This window comes from Ursus americanus, chromosome 3, assembly GCF_024610735.1.
Source record: "Ursus americanus isolate L20-20 chromosome 3, mUrsAme1.1.p, whole genome shotgun sequence".
NCBI lineage: Eukaryota > Metazoa > Chordata > Mammalia > Carnivora > Ursidae > Ursus > Ursus americanus.
Window position 1 is genome coordinate 99,418,257 of NC_142129.1, and position 18,718 is coordinate 99,436,974.

The window sequence follows — 18,718 nt, forward strand, 5'->3', positions numbered from 1 at the left end:
CTCCACTGATCTACATGTCAACATTTATACCAACATCACATCTTAATTATGTATCTTTGGAGCAAGTTTTGGAGTCAGAAAGTATGTGCCCTGCAACTTTTTGTTTGTTTCAAAACTGGTACTATTATTCTGGGTCCCTTGCATTTCCACATGAATTTTAAGAGCAGCACATTAATTTCTGGGAGAAAAAAGCAGCTGGAACATTTATAAATGTTATATTGAATCTTTAGATCCTTTAGATGAGTATTGCCATCTTAAATTGTATCTGAAATTATATCTTTCCATTTACCTATGTCTTCTTTTTTTTTTTTAAGATTTTATTTATTCATTTGACATAGAGAGACAGCCAGTGAGAGAGGGAACACAAGCAGGGGGAGTGGGAGAGGAAGAAGCAGCTCCCAGCGGAGGAGCCTGATGTGGGGCTGGATCCCAGGACCCTGGGATCATGCCCTGAGCTGAAGGCAGACGCTTAACAACTGAGGCACCCAGGCGCCCCTACCTATGTCTTCTTATAAAAGCATAAAAATACAAGTGATTTTTTTTTATATGGACTTTGTATTGTGTTGCCTTTCTGACTGTTTTGTTTGTTGGTTGGTGTGTGTGTGTGTGTGTGTGTGTGTGTTTAGGTTTAGTTTTAATAGATTTTTTTAGCAGATCCGTTAGGATTTTCTTTATATAAGATCATGTCACCAGTAAATAGTTTTTTAGTTTCTTGCCAGCTTGCCCTGACTGGAATCTCCATGACAATGTTAAAATGAATTGATAAGAATGAACATCTTGGTATTTTTCTAGACATTACGGTGGAATAACTTAATATTTCATTATTTAGTATGATCATAGTTTCAGGTATTTTGTAGATTCCCTTTCTCTGGTTTGGAACAGTTTTAAAGTTTTGGTGTTAATTCTTTATTTGGTGAAATTAATTCATGAAATCATTGTGGTCCGTATTGTTTTTTGTGTGAAGATATTTTTTTAAAGATTTATTTATTTATTAGAGAGAACACAGCTGGGGCAGGGCGGGGTGGAGGGGCAGAGAAAATCCCAGGCAGACTCGGTGCTGAGCTTGGAGTCTGATGTGGGGCTCTAGCCTATAACCCCAAGATCATGACCTGAGCTGAAAGCAAGAGTCAGACACCCAGCCAACCACACCACCCAGTGCCCCTCATGTGAAGATTTTTAATTACTAATTTAATATGTGCTTGCAGGTCTATTTAGATTTTCCATATTTTCATGAGTCAGTTTCATTGGTTTGTGCCATTGTTGGAATTTGCCTATTTTTTTGTTGATTATTTATATTGTTGGCATATATTTTCTCACACCATGTTCTTATAACCATTTTTGCATTGTGTGATTGGTATAAAAAAACTGTCTTTCATTTATGATTTTAGTAAATTGAGTTTTCTTGTTTTTTTTCTTGGGTCTATTTTAGCTTAAGTTCTGTTCATTTTGTGGATTTCTTTAAAGACCCAATTTTCAGTTTTGTTGATTTCTTCTATTTATTTTTTACTATTTTCTTTATATTAGTTTCCACTCTAATCTAATATTTGTTATTTCCTTCTTTTGCATGTTTTCTGTTTATTTTGATCTTACTTTTACAGTGTCTCAAGGGGGAAATTTAAGTAATTTATCAGAGGTCTTCCTTCCTTCTTAATATTAGTATTTACAGTCCAAAATTTTCCTTTAAGCCTTGCTTTCTTTGCATCCCATAAGGTTTGGTATGCTGTACTTTTATGTTCATTTACTTCAAAATGTTTTGTAATTTCTGTTGTGACTTCATTGACCCATTTGATTTTTAAATAGTGTTATTTAATCTACATATTCATGAACTCCCCTTGCTATTTATTTGTAATTGCATTCAATTATGGTCAAAGAATATATTTTTTATGATGTAAATCCTTTTAAATCCATTTAGACTTTTTCTGCATCTTGGCAAAGGCCAATCTAGAAGGGCATTTAATGTGCATGTGAAAAGAACACATACTCTGCTGTCCTTGGATTGAGTGTCCCACACATAGTCATACAGTCTGTTAGTGTACAATGTGATTCAGGTCTTCTGCTTCCTCATCAACATTCTGTCTCCATGTCTGTCCATTATGAAAGTGGGCTTAAGTCCATTTTGTGTGATAGATAGCACTATAGCCACTCCAGCTCTCTTGCAAAATATTGTGACATTTCCCTCTGCCCCCATTGTTTCAGATACAAAATCTGCCATTCTTTCAATTACTGTTTTTCTCTGGCTATTTTCAGGACTTCTCTCTCTCTCTCTCTCTCTTTTTTTTTTTTTAATTTCTTCAGAAGTTCAATTATGTTGTATATTGGTGTGAATTTTTGGAGTTTATCCTATTTGAATTCATTCAGCCTCTAGACTCTACAGGCTCATGCATTTTTCCTACTTTGGGAAGTTTTCAACCATAATTTCTAAGAACCCCCTTTTGAATCCTCCTCCCTCTTTCTTCGTGTCCTTGCACTTCCATAATACAAATGTTAATTCTTTGGTTAATTATTGCAAAGTCTCTGAAATTCTGTTCATGTTTTAAATCTACTTTATGTCCTATTTATATGGGGTAATTTTTCTTGCCAACCTTCAAGTTCACAATTCTATGCTCTGTTTCTCCCACTGTACCATGGCAACAGCCATCCAGGTAGTTTTCTATTGTAGTGATTTTATTATTCAGTTTTAAGTTTCCATTTGCTTCTTTGGTTTAATTTCAAATTTGCTGGAGTTTTCTTTTATTATTATTATTATTATTATTATTTCAAAAGAACTTGTCATTTCTTACTGAAGCATTTTTATGTTTTAAAATCCTTGTCCAATGATTCCAGCATCTGATTAATCTTGATGTTGATGTTTGTTGGTTGTTTCATTTCATTCAAGTTATGGGTAGTAGGATACAATTATTTATGGCTGACCTTTCCATTGTATCCAGGTTATTTTAAATACTATGAGTCTCAGGAGCCTATTTAAATTCTTTTGTTTTTAAATAGTTCTTTTTTGTGGTATACCCTTTGAAATTCATTCTTGCCAGTTTTTGCTTACAACACTCTGGTTAAAGTGGAGAGCTAACTCATACTGCTTCATTGCAAGTAGGTGGAGTGGACGTTTAGTTTCTTTCTCATCCACAAAAACACCTTTAAAGCAGGTCACCTACACATACTGCCTCACTGACTTTGAATTGAGATCTAAGCTCAATTTCCCTCTGGACTTTGCTTACCCCAAAGAAAGGCTTACTAGCATTGCGTTGTTGCTGCAGGGCGCGGGTGGGAGTTCAGCCTCTTGCGGGTCCCTGAGAACAACATAAGAGGAAGGATGGAACAGAATGTCAGCTAGCTTTGCCTCCCACCATCTTATTCTGCCTCACTGATGCCATATGAGGGTGGAGCCTCAGCTCTCCTCTGTGTCTAAGCTACATGGGAACAGCGTGGGAAGCAGAGTGATGACTAGCCAGTCGTCTTTGCACCACCATGTTCAGTCTCCCTGTTGCAAGGTTGGAGTGGAGGTTCAGCTCCCTACTATGCCACACTACCACTGTGGGTGAGGGCAAAGACAAATGTTAAAAGGCCATGTTCAGACTTGTTTACCAGGTGGGTGTGGAAGCAGCCAACACTACATTGACAGAATAATTGGAGGACTGCCTGCTTTTGCTAAGCATGTCCTCACTCTGCCTATTGGCATTGCCATGGCTGGGAAATCAGAGTGCCATTGCCTGATTCTTCTATATCGAAAAAGATGGGGACCACTTTCCTACTTGGTCAATTGACACCACTGTGCAAGGGTCTTGGAGCATTGCTTCTTGCTTTTATGGAATGGGGTGGCAGGATGGAAGATCAGCTCTGCACTCATACTCACTGAAATCATAGAGAGTTGATAGGATCAGAAGGAACTGCCATTTATTCCATTAATATTTGATAAGAATAGGGAAGGTATTTCTGGAAAGCTTTTGTTCTATTCATTCTCCTTTCTCTGGTCCCATTGTTAGGGACAATAGGCTTTTCTTGGAGCTTTTTTGGTCTTGCTTATTGGAGATACCTGGTTGAAGGCTTCTACAGTGTCCTATTCAGGATATAATAAGAAGCCCAGAAGCCTCATCATGGTATCACTCTCATTTCCTGTAATTCCCTGGAAAGTCCTCCTTCTTCCCACTTTTCAGAGTCTTTGTATGCTTGTTTTTTGTGCTATATCCAGGCATTTTTAGTTCTAAGAAGAAGGACCTGGGAGGAATGGAGCTACTCTATTTTTGCTGAAACTACAACCACCTGACATTTAATCTGATGAGAACGATGATCCCCTCATTTTGCTCATTCTGCCAACTTTGACCCTAAAGTGGGAGTAGTTACAGAGAAGATGCTGGGGACAATAGAGAGCAGAGGGCTTGGCCTCCTCTACCTGGTTTGCTGGTGAGGGTGAAATTGAATCATAAGATAGGTTTAAAGTCTTGTGAATCACAGGACGATAGACAGCTTTGTTAATTGAGGTAAAAGTGACCAATGATGTCTATTAGCGAAATCGACCAAAAATTAATGGGATCTGCTAGAAAGTTTCCAGAGGCAGGGAAAGAATACCCTCACTAAATATAATTTAAAGTGACAGTGAGTGAGCAAGACAGAGGAAGTTGCACTTCAATTGGACAGTGAGTTAGTCATGTCCAACATACCAGTTATAAATTGATAAAATGCCATTCAACTAAATATGGAAAGAGAACTTGCATAGCATTTGTGAGTTAAACATTTTTTGTGAGAGAAAATAGAATAGATTAAGAAATTAAAGATAATCATCCCTTTAAGGATACTAAATGTTCCATCAATACTTTTTAAAAATACAACAAAATAAATTGAACACACATAAACCCTTAAGTTAATGAAAGAAAATAATCTCAATTTAATCAAGGATTTGCCATTTATATCATTTCAACTGAAAACAAAATATCCAAATATTTCAAATTGGAGTTCTTAAAATATAATAGCTATGAGGTAGCTTAGGGATTTCAAAATATGAGCAACCAAAACAATTATCTGATGTTTATTTTTCCCTGAGTCTACCTTAACCTCATAGTGAAATATGTTTCAATGTGGCCAAGATAGTGATTATTCACCCAATATTTTGCTCTAAAAACATAGTATATATAATATTCAGTGAGAATAACTTTAGGTTTTGCTGAAGTGATTTATAAAATCCACTTTTTGAGCTCCTTTTGTATAGCTTGAGTTTTCATGTATGACCCATAGACTTCCAATTTTCCAAGACAGTCTTCTAAAAGTACTTATAATTTTAATATATATAGAAAGATATCATGTCTAAAACTATGATCAAATAATTCACTAGGAGTATTTAATAAAAAATAGACATTATTCATTTTTATCAGATCAAAATTTATAAAATCCATTCCAAGCAATTTTTCAGTGACAGTCAGAAATTTTGCAGATTAATGATTGAATGTGTTCTTTTGTACTTTGAGTGGATAGAACAGAAATTTAAAAAAATAATAATGTTATATAAGTCAATTAACATTACAAATTATTTTCTTAAATTAAGATCAAATAATCTAATTTATGTTTTATACTCCATATGTAGTAATGATTATATATGGTTATATATAGCATATGAATGTGTGTGTAAATAAAATATATATATATATATATATATAAATATAGCATGATATAGTAACTACAGTCTCTTCCTTTTTTTTTTTTTAAGATTTTTATTTATTCAACAGAGATAGAGACAGCCAGCGAGAGAGGGAACACAAGCAGGGGGAGTGGGAGAGGAAGAAGCAGGCTCATAGCAGAAGAGCCTGATGTGGGGCTCGATCCCACAACGCCGAGATCACGCCCTGAGCCGAAGGCAGACGCTTAACCGCTGTGCCACCCAGGCGCCCCAATAGTCTCTTCTAAAAATGCACTTTAAATGTCACAGTAAAAAAGTGAAAAAAAAGATGTACTCAGTTTCAGATTTTGCGTTTTATTTTGTTCCTGTTTCAAAGTAACATTAAATAAGCATGTGTTTTCAATATTCAGCACACTCATAGAAAGTTTTTGTTGGTTACATGAGATTGTTCTTAGACTATATTTCAAAGTAGTGGGATAAAAAGGTGTTTTACAGCACATGTTTTAAAGTAATTCTTTAAGACTATAAAACCACAGTTAAGCATTTTTTTTTTCGTTCAAGTAAACAGTAAAATACATTCTTGAGCTAATCCTGGATTTGGCCTGCTTTTTCAAAAACCTTTCTGGTTAACTTTGTAAACATTAAATTATAAATCATCAGCATCCAAAAGAGTTCTTTTGGTAAAAACAATGTTTGTTGAGGTGTATCCAAGTTCTCAAAGGAAAAAAAAAAAAAACAGAGTTGGATAGTAAAGTGATCAAAACAGGTTGTATCCAGGACTATTGCAGTTAGGGAGAATAGACATCGATGTTAAAGCAGGCTCAATTCTGAAAAAAGTGTAGACAAGTGGGAATTTAGAACCATGGAGTCAATAAATAGAAATCACTAAGGGGGGAGGGGTGGCTGGGTGGCTCAGCAGGTTAACCGATGGACTCGTGGTTTCAGGTTGGGTTGTGATTTGGGGTGGAGGGATGGAGACCCACCCTGGGCCTCACGCTCACCATAGAGTCTACTTAAGATTCTCTCTCCCTCTCCTGCTTCTCCCCACTGTGCGTTCTCTTTCTCTCTCTCAAATAAATAAATAAATAAATCTTTTTAAAAAAAATCACTAGAGGAAATATCAGAGGGTGGGGGTATTCTTGTCAAAGACAAGCCAGGAAGATCAGCCATCACCTGGAGGGGCAGGTGGAGGATGAGGAACCTGATCAGATACCCAGGGTTATCAAGTATCAAGTATCAAGGGTACAGGGTTTTTGCTAAAACTGGACTTTACAGTGAGGTGCTAAGAGGGGCCCAGGAGAAGGTTCAGGGGCCTGACTAAAATTTGGTGAAGCAAAGAATCTTTGTGACTGTCTAGAGTTCGGAATACACATGTATGCACGCACACACACACACACACACACACACAGATACTCAATGCACAAAGTAAAAATAGTAATCTGTTACATAGTTTTTTGATAATTAATGAACAATAAGGAGTGGAAATGAAGCTTTTGAACTCCACAACTGGTAAGATGGTTTGTATGTCTTCACAAAAACTCATGACTATTGAATGGGAAAGGAGGTCAGTTCTTTGCCTGACAAATCAGTAGCTGAGGTAAACTTCCATTTCCTCAGCAACAGGATCTTGCCTGTAAACACTATTGAACAAAAGCACCACTAAACAGGATGCTCTTCGTAATTACCTAAGAGTTACCTGAGTGCTAGAGACTCCTATGTGTTGGAGGCAATAGTGTGTGAGGAAGTTTTCCACCCTCACCAGACAACCCACAGTAAGTGAACAATGAACAACGGAAGACAATAAGGCCCTCCTTGTTTGCAGGGACCAGGAGAGCTTTGTCCAGACTTGTGTCTACTCTTCTCCTCTTGATTCCACTCCATGTCCTTATGAGCAAGGCCAGTCAGGAGTCCCCACTGAGTCTGGGAGAACACGTTAGTGGGTTTTTCAACTATAGAAATATATTAGACTAACATTAATATACTGATGTGCTTCCTGAATTACCAAATGCACGGACTTATTTCACGACAAAATGAATCGGGGTATTTATCTTATGAAACCATTAAATGCTGTTTTTCTAAACTCTGTTGTTCCAAGACATTTTCAAGTAGATAAAGTGTCTCATATTTATCATTAAGATGAATCTTATGACAATCTCAGAGGTCAATGAAGGTCAATCTTATGATACCACAGAGGTCAATGAAGCCATAAGATAGTGTTTCCAGAGGTGGATCATGGGGCCTTTTTCCAGTTGTTTCTGGGGGGCACTCTCTGACCTAACCCAGGTTTTCAATACCAGGATTTCTGAACATACTTTTTTCTGTTTACTCTACTCATTTATTTTGCCAATTATCTATTCGTGATCTTTCCTCAAACTCTCTTAGAATGTTTTTCCTCTGATTGTCAGCAACTCCATAGATATTAACTTCATTCACCCTTTATCTCTCTTACCTATTATCCATATCTTTCTTAGTGTCTTTTTTAATTTATTTGTTCTTATTTATCATAATGCAAAATTTTATAAATCTCATGGGCTCAAATCTTTTTTTTTCTGCAAATTTTCTTCTTTTAATATTCAACATAATGTCTGTCTCTTCCCAAGGCTGCACATAAATTTGCTATAGAAATATTTTCTTCCAGCACTTTTATTTATTTGTTTTTTAAATATTTTTTATTATGTTAGTCACCATACAGTACATCCCTGGTTTTTGATGTAAAGTTCGATGATTCATTAGTTGCGTATAACAACCAGTGCACCATGCAATACGTGCCCTCCCTACCACCCATCTTCCGGCACTTTTATGCTTTCATATTTTATAGAAATCAACCATATTATTGATTTGGATTTTCTTTATTGCTATTTATTATTATCTGTTGACTAAATCAGACAAAAAACAAAGAAAATTATCAATTCTGTCTTTGTTACCGCATTTTGATTAAATTTTCATTGTATTTCTTTGTTACTGCATTTTGATTAAAATTTCATTGCATTTCTTATGAAATAGATATTTTTATGTATTTGCATGTATCTTATTTGACATGCAATGGTTGAATGAATCATATGAATTAATCATGTTTATGTCATCAATAATATTAAAGTTATTAGATAGACATATTAAACATATCATTCAAAATTTCTTTGAATACTTCCCTAAATTCACGTTGGTTTAGTATACTTCCAAAACTTTCAGTGGAAAGACAATCTAGAATAAGATTTGTTCAGTTTCACTTGTTTTCAAGGAGTTAAATAGCAGTATAAGTTTCCTTAGCACCATGATCTTTATCTAGATTATGGGGCCATTCTGTTGTTCTTTCAGTCCTGTTTATGTTTTTCTGATATTTCCAGGAAGGGGATCGAATTCATTAATCCCAAAGGTGTTCAGATGAGGATCAATTTACAAAATATTTAAAGTTATCAAATCCCAATGTTACTGACTTGGGTCATTTGGCTTTCCAAGCAATAGAAATTTACTGGAGGCCAAACAGGAATTCCAGGTGAGGCTTTTATTAGGTCTTATGTGCCAGCACAAGGGAGACAGCATAAAGGGAAAATATCCTTCAGGCTGACTCTCAGAACAAAGGCTGAAAGGTTTTAAAGGGGCTGAGGTGGGAAAGGGGCGAGACCTAAACATGTTGGGGCAGGTAGTATAGGAGGTTGGGTGTGTAGGCACAGTGGACAGAACATGCTTCTGTGTACATTGCATGTCTCCTTAGCATGTCCAATCTCCCCCACCCCCAACCTGGGCATGATTTTTAGGAAAGGGAGGAGTTGGTGAAAGTTCAACTTTGAAATCCATCTTAGTGCAGCCTAATTTGGTCTAGTCTTCACCAGTTTTCCTAGTTCCTCTTTTTAGTGGGCATCCTCCCTTACATTTCTGTAAGATGTACTATTCAAGGGCATCAAGTTTTAGCTTTCCTAGAAGATATGCTACTCAAGGAATGTAGTTATCCAGGAGCTCTGGATTTGGCTGTTGAGTTTGAGGGGACCCCAGTCCAGTTCCTGCTCTGTTTCACCCAGATTAATTAATTACATACTACTTAAGGCTAAATGGCTAATATGTACAATCACTAGTATATTACAAATTTAAAATAATCTAAATATGAATACATATACTCGATGTGATAAATCCTCACACTTCAAACACAGATTCCATAGTGTTCATCAAATTTACCAGGTATTAAACACATAAATCCCTTCTCAATGACTGGCAGAGAACTGTGAGGTCTTTGGAATATAAAACTCGCCTTTCTGCAAAAAACAATTTTAATAACCCCATCATCTTTTGGTCAACCATCTGCAGATTACTTGACTGAGTGCTGCTCAAAGGCAGTTTTTATGCCCCATCTGCATCACCTCATATTCCAGTTTGTTCCTGGATCACTTTTTAGGAGATATCTCTCTACTGCTCAATTAGAAAATTAGAACTGATTTTCATAATGGAATAAATACAGCATAATTACAAGGCAAAGTAGCTTTAGTAAAATCATATGATCTAATCAGGCAATGAACAGGTATTTATGGAACAACTTTTATGGACTTAGTGTGGAGTCTGGGTTGTATAAAGGTGACAAAGTTCCTGCTTTACTTTGAAGAAAATAGGATGACAACACATTAATCATTCAGAGAATAATAATGGCTAAGAACATTACACTGAGATGTGCCAGTAATATGTGTAATAGAAATCAAATGATAGTGGGAATATTGTGTTCTGAAGTTAAGTTCAAGTCTTCCAAAAAGGGCAGAATTTGAGCCAGACTTTGATCAATCCATCCAAAGGTGGCAACATGAAGATAAAGAGCTACCATCAGGGACAAACAAATGTTTATTGGTATTGAAGAGTCACAATTTGGGGAGCACAGATTCAACAGTAACCAGTAACAGTCCCACCTGTGTGATGGAAGCACGGGAATTTTATGGGAAAGGAGAAGAGGGTCAATATATGTGGTGGATAAAAAATAAGAAAATGTCATTTTGGTACTATCAGACTGAGCTGCTTTGGGTTATATATTGATTGATTGGTGTTAACAAATGAATCTGTTCCTCGTATGTATTAGTGAACTGTTCTATCTTCAAAAAGTTCACCCCAACAGTTGTATGGTCAAGATGCGGTAGTCCTATTGACTTTATAGACAACTACTTATAAAACACTTGCTGCTTCTGACCCAGTCCAGTGGTCATTTTGCCCAGTTCAAGAATTCATGAGTCACTTGTCCTAGAGAGAAAATGGAGCTTTTCCCAAAATGGAGTCTCTCATGTCCTGAAGTTTTACACAATTCCGCAAAGGAAAATGTAGATTGTGCAGATATTATCTGTGATTTTAGAGCACGTATGGAAGAAATCTTAGGCAGACCTCTTCCAAGCACAGAGAGTTGTGATTTCAAATGATAAGAACTCAATATTCCCAGGAATTGCTGCCCTCTCTTATTTAGTGCTTTGATAAAACAGCAACACAGAAAAAAAAGATAAATAGCGTTTTGGTATATGCTTGACTAGGAATGGCAGCTACATATGTAAATTGTAAATTTAAATTACATCTTCATTCACATTTTGAAAAATAAACCACTGTTCTATGTGATAAAAAAATCAGTCTGCATTACCTAAGAGATAACAGTACCTTTTATGAATAAAATATTTACAATTTAAATATATACAATGTGTTCGGGGAATAGAGTTGATAACACCATTTGTTCAATTTCTAGCTGTCTGGAAGAAGCAACTGAATTGACTCACAAATGCTAGGTCATCTTACATCAGAACAATTAGGATGATTGCTTCAGTTTGTGTTTTCTCCAACACTACCAAGCAATTAACTCAATTCTGATACTATCTACCTGGAAATAGAGTAAGATGCCTCAGGTTAAGAGTTCGGTCCTGTAAGACTGTCCCTCCTCCCACTTCAAATGTCAATCGCAAGTCCAGGTTGTCACCTGTGCTTCTGACCGACAGTACGTGGGAGGTTCCCATAACATCCTCTTTGGGTTTTATTAATTTGCTGGTGTGGCTCACAGAACTGAAGAAAACAACTTAGCAATTAGGTTATGAGTTTATTATAAAGGATAGAACTCAAGAACAACCAAATGGAAGAGATGCGTAAATCAAGGTATGCAGGAGGGGTGTGGAACATCCATGTTCTCTCTGGGCAACCCCTTCTTCCTCTATTTCTACCTCCAAAATCCATCCTTTTGGGTTTTTATGGAGGTTTCATTACATAAAAATGATTGATTCACTCACTGATATCTGTCAATGGTGGTTGAACCCAATCCCCAGCCCCTCTCCCCTACCTGGAGGTAGGGGTGGGACTAGAAGTTCCAGAACCCCTAATGGCCTGCATGTTCCCCTGACAAACAGCCCCTCTTCCAGAGGGCTTTCCCAGAATCACCTCATTAATATAAACTTATGTGTGATGGAAAGGATTTTGTGCTAGGAATAACAAGACACCCATTTCACATTGATGGTTCTTAAGTGATTTCAGGAACTGAGCACAAAAAGACCAAGTATCATAACAAAAATGTTTAGATTGTTCTTATGGCTCAGGAAATACCAAGGGTTTTAGCGGCCCACACATTTTTTTTAAGCATGCCTTACAGATTCAGCTACTACTAGGAAGGCACAAATGTGAGAACACACACGAAGAGGCTGGTTGCGGAGATCAACCCTGGGTGAAGCTCTTATCTTAACTTTACTCAGTCGTCTTGTCTCACTCTTTTCTATGACATTATGGACAAATTTGTGGAGGTTGATCTCAGAATGTGTAGGAAGTGTCCAGTCATTATCAATGTCTGTTCAGACATATGGAGAAGGCAGAGATGCTCATGAGAGCAACCCCCAAAGATTCAGAATGGAAAGTACTAGAACAAGGTCAAGAGATCTGACCCTCAGGGCAGTAAACCTGCAGAAGCACAGAGGAGGCAAGGAGCAGAGCAACAGAGACTTTGGATTGAGTCAAATGACAAAGGAAAGAAGTAATACAAAGAATCCTCTCAATCACAGGAGAGGACTTGATATATAATGGTTATTTCATTATTTTAATTTTGTGTATTTTTAAGTCTTATACACTGAATTGCATACCCAGAATTTGTATGTTAAAATTCTAACCTTAAGTACATCTGAAAGTGACTGAGTTTGGGTCTTTGTAAAGGTAATCCAGTTAAAATGAGGTCATGAGGATGAATCCAGTATGATCAGTGTCCTTATAAGAAGAGATTAGGACACAGACACACAGTAGAAAGACCATTGGAAGATGTAAGTAAGCAGAAAGAGTTAGGGGAACCTAGAAGAAGAAGTCATTTTAGGCCCCAGTTCTTTTCTGTGATTTGCCTTACTGGCTGTACTTGCTGAGCACATTTCTTGAAAGACTTCCTAAGAGGTGTCAGAATTACAATGAAATGCAAAAACCTCAGGAGTTAAGGTTTTAAGGGAACAGAGGGAATGCAGAAACTAACGGTCTTAACCAAGCTAGGAAATAGCCTAACCATATCACAGACAATAAATCAGCAGTAAAATTCCAAGGGCTGCTTAAAAAGTAAGCAAGGCCCTGAATTCCTTTCTTGAGGTAAAGAGCCCAAGATGCCCTCCAGTTTATACCAGCTCTCTGAGCATGCCCCTAGTTCCTTCTCCTTGCCTTCATTATAGTGTTAAAATCTCACCCTGCGAGAAGCATAAGCTTCATTACCATAACATACAATGCTGTATGTCCTTTTCCAAGGACCTCTGCAACCTTGTGCCCATCTTTACCTGTGATGACAAACTCCCATTTCTAAATATTCATGCTAACCCAAAATAAAAGAAACCCATTCACCCCTACTTAGGGACTCATGGCTTTGCAAGTAATTCCTTGACCTCCTTATTTCACAACTGGTGTTGTCTCCACCTGTAACTCATCAAGGAGCAAAATCATGTTAATTCACTTAGACACAGGGAGAAGACAGCCATCAACAAGCCAAGAGCCAAGCCTCAGAAGAAATCAACCCTGTTGCCACCTTGATCTTGGACTTCCATTCTTCGCAATTGTGAGAAATAAACGTCTGTTGTTTAATCCACCCAGTCTGTGGTATTCTGTATGACAGTGCTCACAAACTAATACAGTACCACCTGTGAAAATTTAAATTCTGGATCAGAGTCCAAACATGATATTTATCAACTATAACCACGTCTAGTACTTATGGTAACTCTTTGAAATTAAAATGCCAAATATCTTTAAAATAGTGTTTCCTTGTAATCCACTGGATAATAAAATGGGTCAGCTGGATATATACTCCCGAACGTACATGCTATGTTTTCAGTACTCACCCAGAGAGAGCCAGCGTATCTATGCATGCATATTACTTATGACAAACTTATCTTAGTAATTTCATTTCACGTCCATTTCACTCACAGGCTATGCAGAATTAGGAAAATAGTATTCTAGTAGTTTTTTGAGTATTCGAGGATTTTTTTGCTTTTTGTTTTGTTTTAATTTTTTTCCCTTAGGGAATTGAAATAGAAAAATAGAGAAAAATTCAAATAACATTTCTATCAGAGGAGTCTCAATTTTAGCTTAAGGAGAATGTGTACAGATTCACATCATTTACAATGAGTTGAAAGGGCCATAACATAGGACATTGATCTTAGTTCCCTGGAGTGCATTACCTGAATACTATATTTCAATTTCAATTTCTAAATTTAAAACAAACAGACAAACAAACACAATCTCAACTTCCAAAGAGTAAATAGCTATTAGGGTAAGAGAAAATATGACAAAGGCAAGTTGATGATGTCCCAATGGCTAGAGAACTTTGTCAGTGATCCAAATGAACTTGGGGAACTAAGACTGAGATCCATCTACTTCTCTACCCTGTCCCATCCAGTAAATCCCTGTGTGTGTGTGTCTGTGTGTGTGTGTGTGTGTGTGTGTGTGTGTGTGTATATTTTTAATCCATGTTTTCTATGCCCTCACCCCTGACATTTAAGTAAAAAGTGTACAAAGATGCAGAAGCATGTGCACCATGGAAGGAACATTGGCATTCTCTAAATGTATTCCTAAGTTCTTTATTTCTCAAATAATTAGTATGGGGTATTTTGGCTTTCCTTTGAGATTCAGTGTCAGGTCTTTTGATTGAGGCAAGCAGATATTTGCATCTGTGGAACTTTAATTTCACTGGACAGACAAATCAGTAATATTTAATGCCGATGGACTTTGCTCAAGCACTTGTTTCAGTGGGTATCATCTCTGGAAATATTCTACCATGGAGAGCAGATGGATAATATACAGAAACCTTCATATCTGGTAGATAAGTGGAGAAAGCATGAAAACAATCCTGTTCATAAACATTTAATCAATGGGTCCTATACTTTTTCTCAAGTACTTTCTCTAACTGACAGAGATCTAGAAAGTTATGACAACATGGGTTTCTGAACCATTACTCTGGCATTCCACATGGTCAGCAGTGAAGATTAGGAAGCCAGTGAAAGTGGACTGTTTCAGATACACAGTAGTTATTATATCTATATGGTAGCTGACTGGAGAGTAATCTTGTAGGTGGTATCTATAGAATAGCTAAAAGTATACCTATGTAATGGCTGGCATTGCCATCTTTTCAAAAACAGCACAGGTTCATACACATGGTATCATTATACATAAGTAAGGTAACATGATAATCGAAAGGTTGGAAAAAGGCATGGACATACAGAAAACTGTATGCAGGTGCTCTGTGACATCATTTAAAGTAAAAATAATGGGGGAGAAGTTAGGGCTTTGCTATGCTTTGTCAACTGCTTTATATATCTTAACTCATTTATTCTTACATACTCCCATAATATGAATGTCATAATCATTTTACAGGAAAGGAAACTGAGACTTTTAGGATTTCAAGTTTCTTGCCCAAATGTATTTATTCAAGTGGTGAAGTCAGAATAAATTTCAGGTCTGTCAGGCTGCAAAGCGATTTTCTTCCTTTGAAAATGTAAAGAAAAGAGATTTTTGCTTTGGAGCTCAAACACCATGAGATGAGGGAACTTCGGGGAACTCAAAAATGAGGACTATCCTGATTCTTATTTGTCTAAAAGGTGTAAATTCAGTTGGCCAGGTGTTAATCGAGTTTTAAATATTTTTAAATGTATGAGATATGTGTGCATTCAACCATTATTAATGTGAACCATCAAAACACTTGCTGCAGGTTGAGATCCTCTAAGTACATGTGACAGGCTTACCCACTGTCTGTGCTGTCACAGAAATTACCATGTGGAGTACCTGTAGGTGTTTCACAGCTTATTAAACCATAATTGTAGAACCGTAATTACAGCAGATGCACTACAGTGTCTGAGTTTTAGAAAACAACTTCCTCTTAAATCATAAAAGAGGAGCAAACTTTATGTACTTTCCCAACAATGACATGATTCTATTAAAATAAAATACTGCTAGAGATGCAAAATTCACATTTCCAACAAATGCAAAAAATGATTACACTATCCATCACTTAAATGCATTCATATTATAATCATAGCTGAGAAACGAGGTAAAGCCAGAAGCACAGCATGTTAAAAAACATCCCATTTTGGTAGATGTTCTTATTTATGTATTAGTTTACAGGTTATGACAATTACTTCTGACTAATAAGGCAATGATATAAATATTCACATGCTCCGGTAACTTCTTCTTTCTGGGTTGCAGTAGCCTGCACCTGGTCCTTGAGATGTGTATTGCAGAAGTAAATGGGTCATCTATATAGGTAGGGTAAATCAACTCCATCAAACCTGCTGATCTGGAAGACCTACCAGACAGTGTTCATCTCTTCTAAACAGCTGAGATTATAAAGACAGAAAATCCAGCTCCTTGAGAATTGGATTTGCAATGTCCTTTATTGGGCAGCTAGTTTGTCTCATGGTCAAAAATACTCAGCTCACCATCAGCATCATAACCAACCTTGTTCTGTGTGTGTCAGGAAGGGACAGGAGGTGATGGCTGTTATGGTCACTGTTGTTGCTTTAGGTTTGTGTTAATGCGGACTCTCTCCTTGTTGAGGTTGACTTATCTCTACAGAAAGTTGATTAGAAAAATCATCTTATGTTGAGCTGAAACCTGGCTCATTCTCCCCTTCTAGAGGTTGCATCTAAGCAACAGATGATAAAATTATTTCCTCTGATACATAGGAGTATTTAAATAATAAAGTGTAGAGGTTCAGAATATGTCACCCCACAACATGCCAGTTTGTCATAAAGGTACTGGAGAAATAGCTGGTACAAGAAGGACACTCTGTCCCTCCCGTGTCCTCCTGAAAGCAGGAGATAAATATCCCCCGTGAAAGTTACCTTCCCTGTACTAGGAGGGAAGATGGCATCCCTAACACCAGAGACAGGGAATTTAGGGTCAGGAAGGCTGTGTAAGCAGAACTTATTACTTCTTCACCATTTTATTATACCTAACTCAAACCCCTTTTTCTTTTTTCATAAATTTATTATTTCTTTGTCCAAAAGGTGGAAAAGCTTCTTGAGTCTTATATCTTTCTTGGGCTCTGTACAAATATATGTAATTAAATGTGTCATTCTGTTTCATTGCAGGGGGTCTAAGGAGATAACCTAGAAAGACAGAGGAAAGATTATTTTTCCTCTCCTATAAAACTAAATCTCATTTTTGTCATCCTGTTATAGGTGGCATCCCTAGTTAGTTCACCAGCTCTTTTTAAGAATCAATTAAACAATTCAAGGTAAATGTTTTATGTTGATGGATCAAAAAGCATCATCATGTTATATAAATTCTGACACATAAAGTTGTTGGGGTAAAGTGGAAGTTGTGAGAAGGCTGGAATTTGTATAAAGTTGGAAGAGACACTCTACGAAGTTTAGGTATCACTGGAAATACAGTGGTTTGGTACAAAAAAACTCCACAGATTTGAAATCAGAAAATACATTTTCTGATATACAGTAGCAGTGTTTTCTTACATAAGTCATTTATTCTTCTAGTGTTTGTTTTCAAATTTAAATTAGGAAAAACAATAGTAAGCAAATGAGTGGGTTTTTTTCTAAATATAATTTGGATTTAGAAGGTACATACTAATGAATACTTTTTTAAGAACTGATAGATGAAACTGGGTGATAAGATTTATAGGAAGTTGAAAGAAATGCATCAAGATAACTAAAGTTTGTAAGCTTAGGACTAAAAGTAGTCATGGTCTGGACACATGAGTAAATTACACCATACTCTGGAAAGAAGATGGTACCTTTAGTTTGTATTGATCTGAATTAAATTTATAGTGACACAGAACCTTTCCAAAGAACATTCATTCTCTCTGGAATAGGAATATGTAGAGACTGAAAATATATTTATTTTTAAATAAATTAATTTAATTAATTAATGTCCTTTCAACTGAATGGATGTTTATTTTTTTCTTTTTGATCTACCACATTTTTGCCATCACCTTCTTTTCAAGGTAAGAACTCAGCTAAACAATATTACATCTTGATTTGTATCTCCGCCACTTGTCCTTTGTCCTTGCCCTGTCACATTAAACTAATCTTTCTAAAGCACCATTGTAAATAGGGTACCAATCAGCAAAACCTGTTACCATGATTCTCTTTGCTAATGAGAGTCAGTATTCCTGGAAATGCCTGGTCTTCAGCAAAGAAAAAATTAGCTATTGACCTTGAGCAAAGGACTCTACTAATTTTATGTGTCTTTATGAGGATTAATAAAATTCCATTTTTAACATGTTGTGAACTATATGAATTATTGAAACCATTAGTATCCTTTTATTTTTTTTCCTATGACCCACTGATTTATGTTTACACTCCATGTTCTGGTCCTAAGTTATGTTTTCAACCTTTTTCACTCTTACTATTGTCTTATACGTATGGTATAACCAAAATATCCTACTCAAAATTTCTTATCAGTATTTTTGCTGATACTGAATCCTATGCCAAAAGTACTCTGGTGAAGACCCTTTTTTTCTATCTTTTCAGCATGAACACTGCTTAGCTCTCTGCTGATTTCTGTCATCTATTCTGCATATCAACATACTTAGTACGCTTTTCATTCCTTTCCACTGGTGCATATTCCATCATCACTGATAATGTAAGTACTTGCTTCATGTCCATGGTAGATAGTGAAGGTGGCAAAGTTAGTCAACTTAATATCCCATTGTCA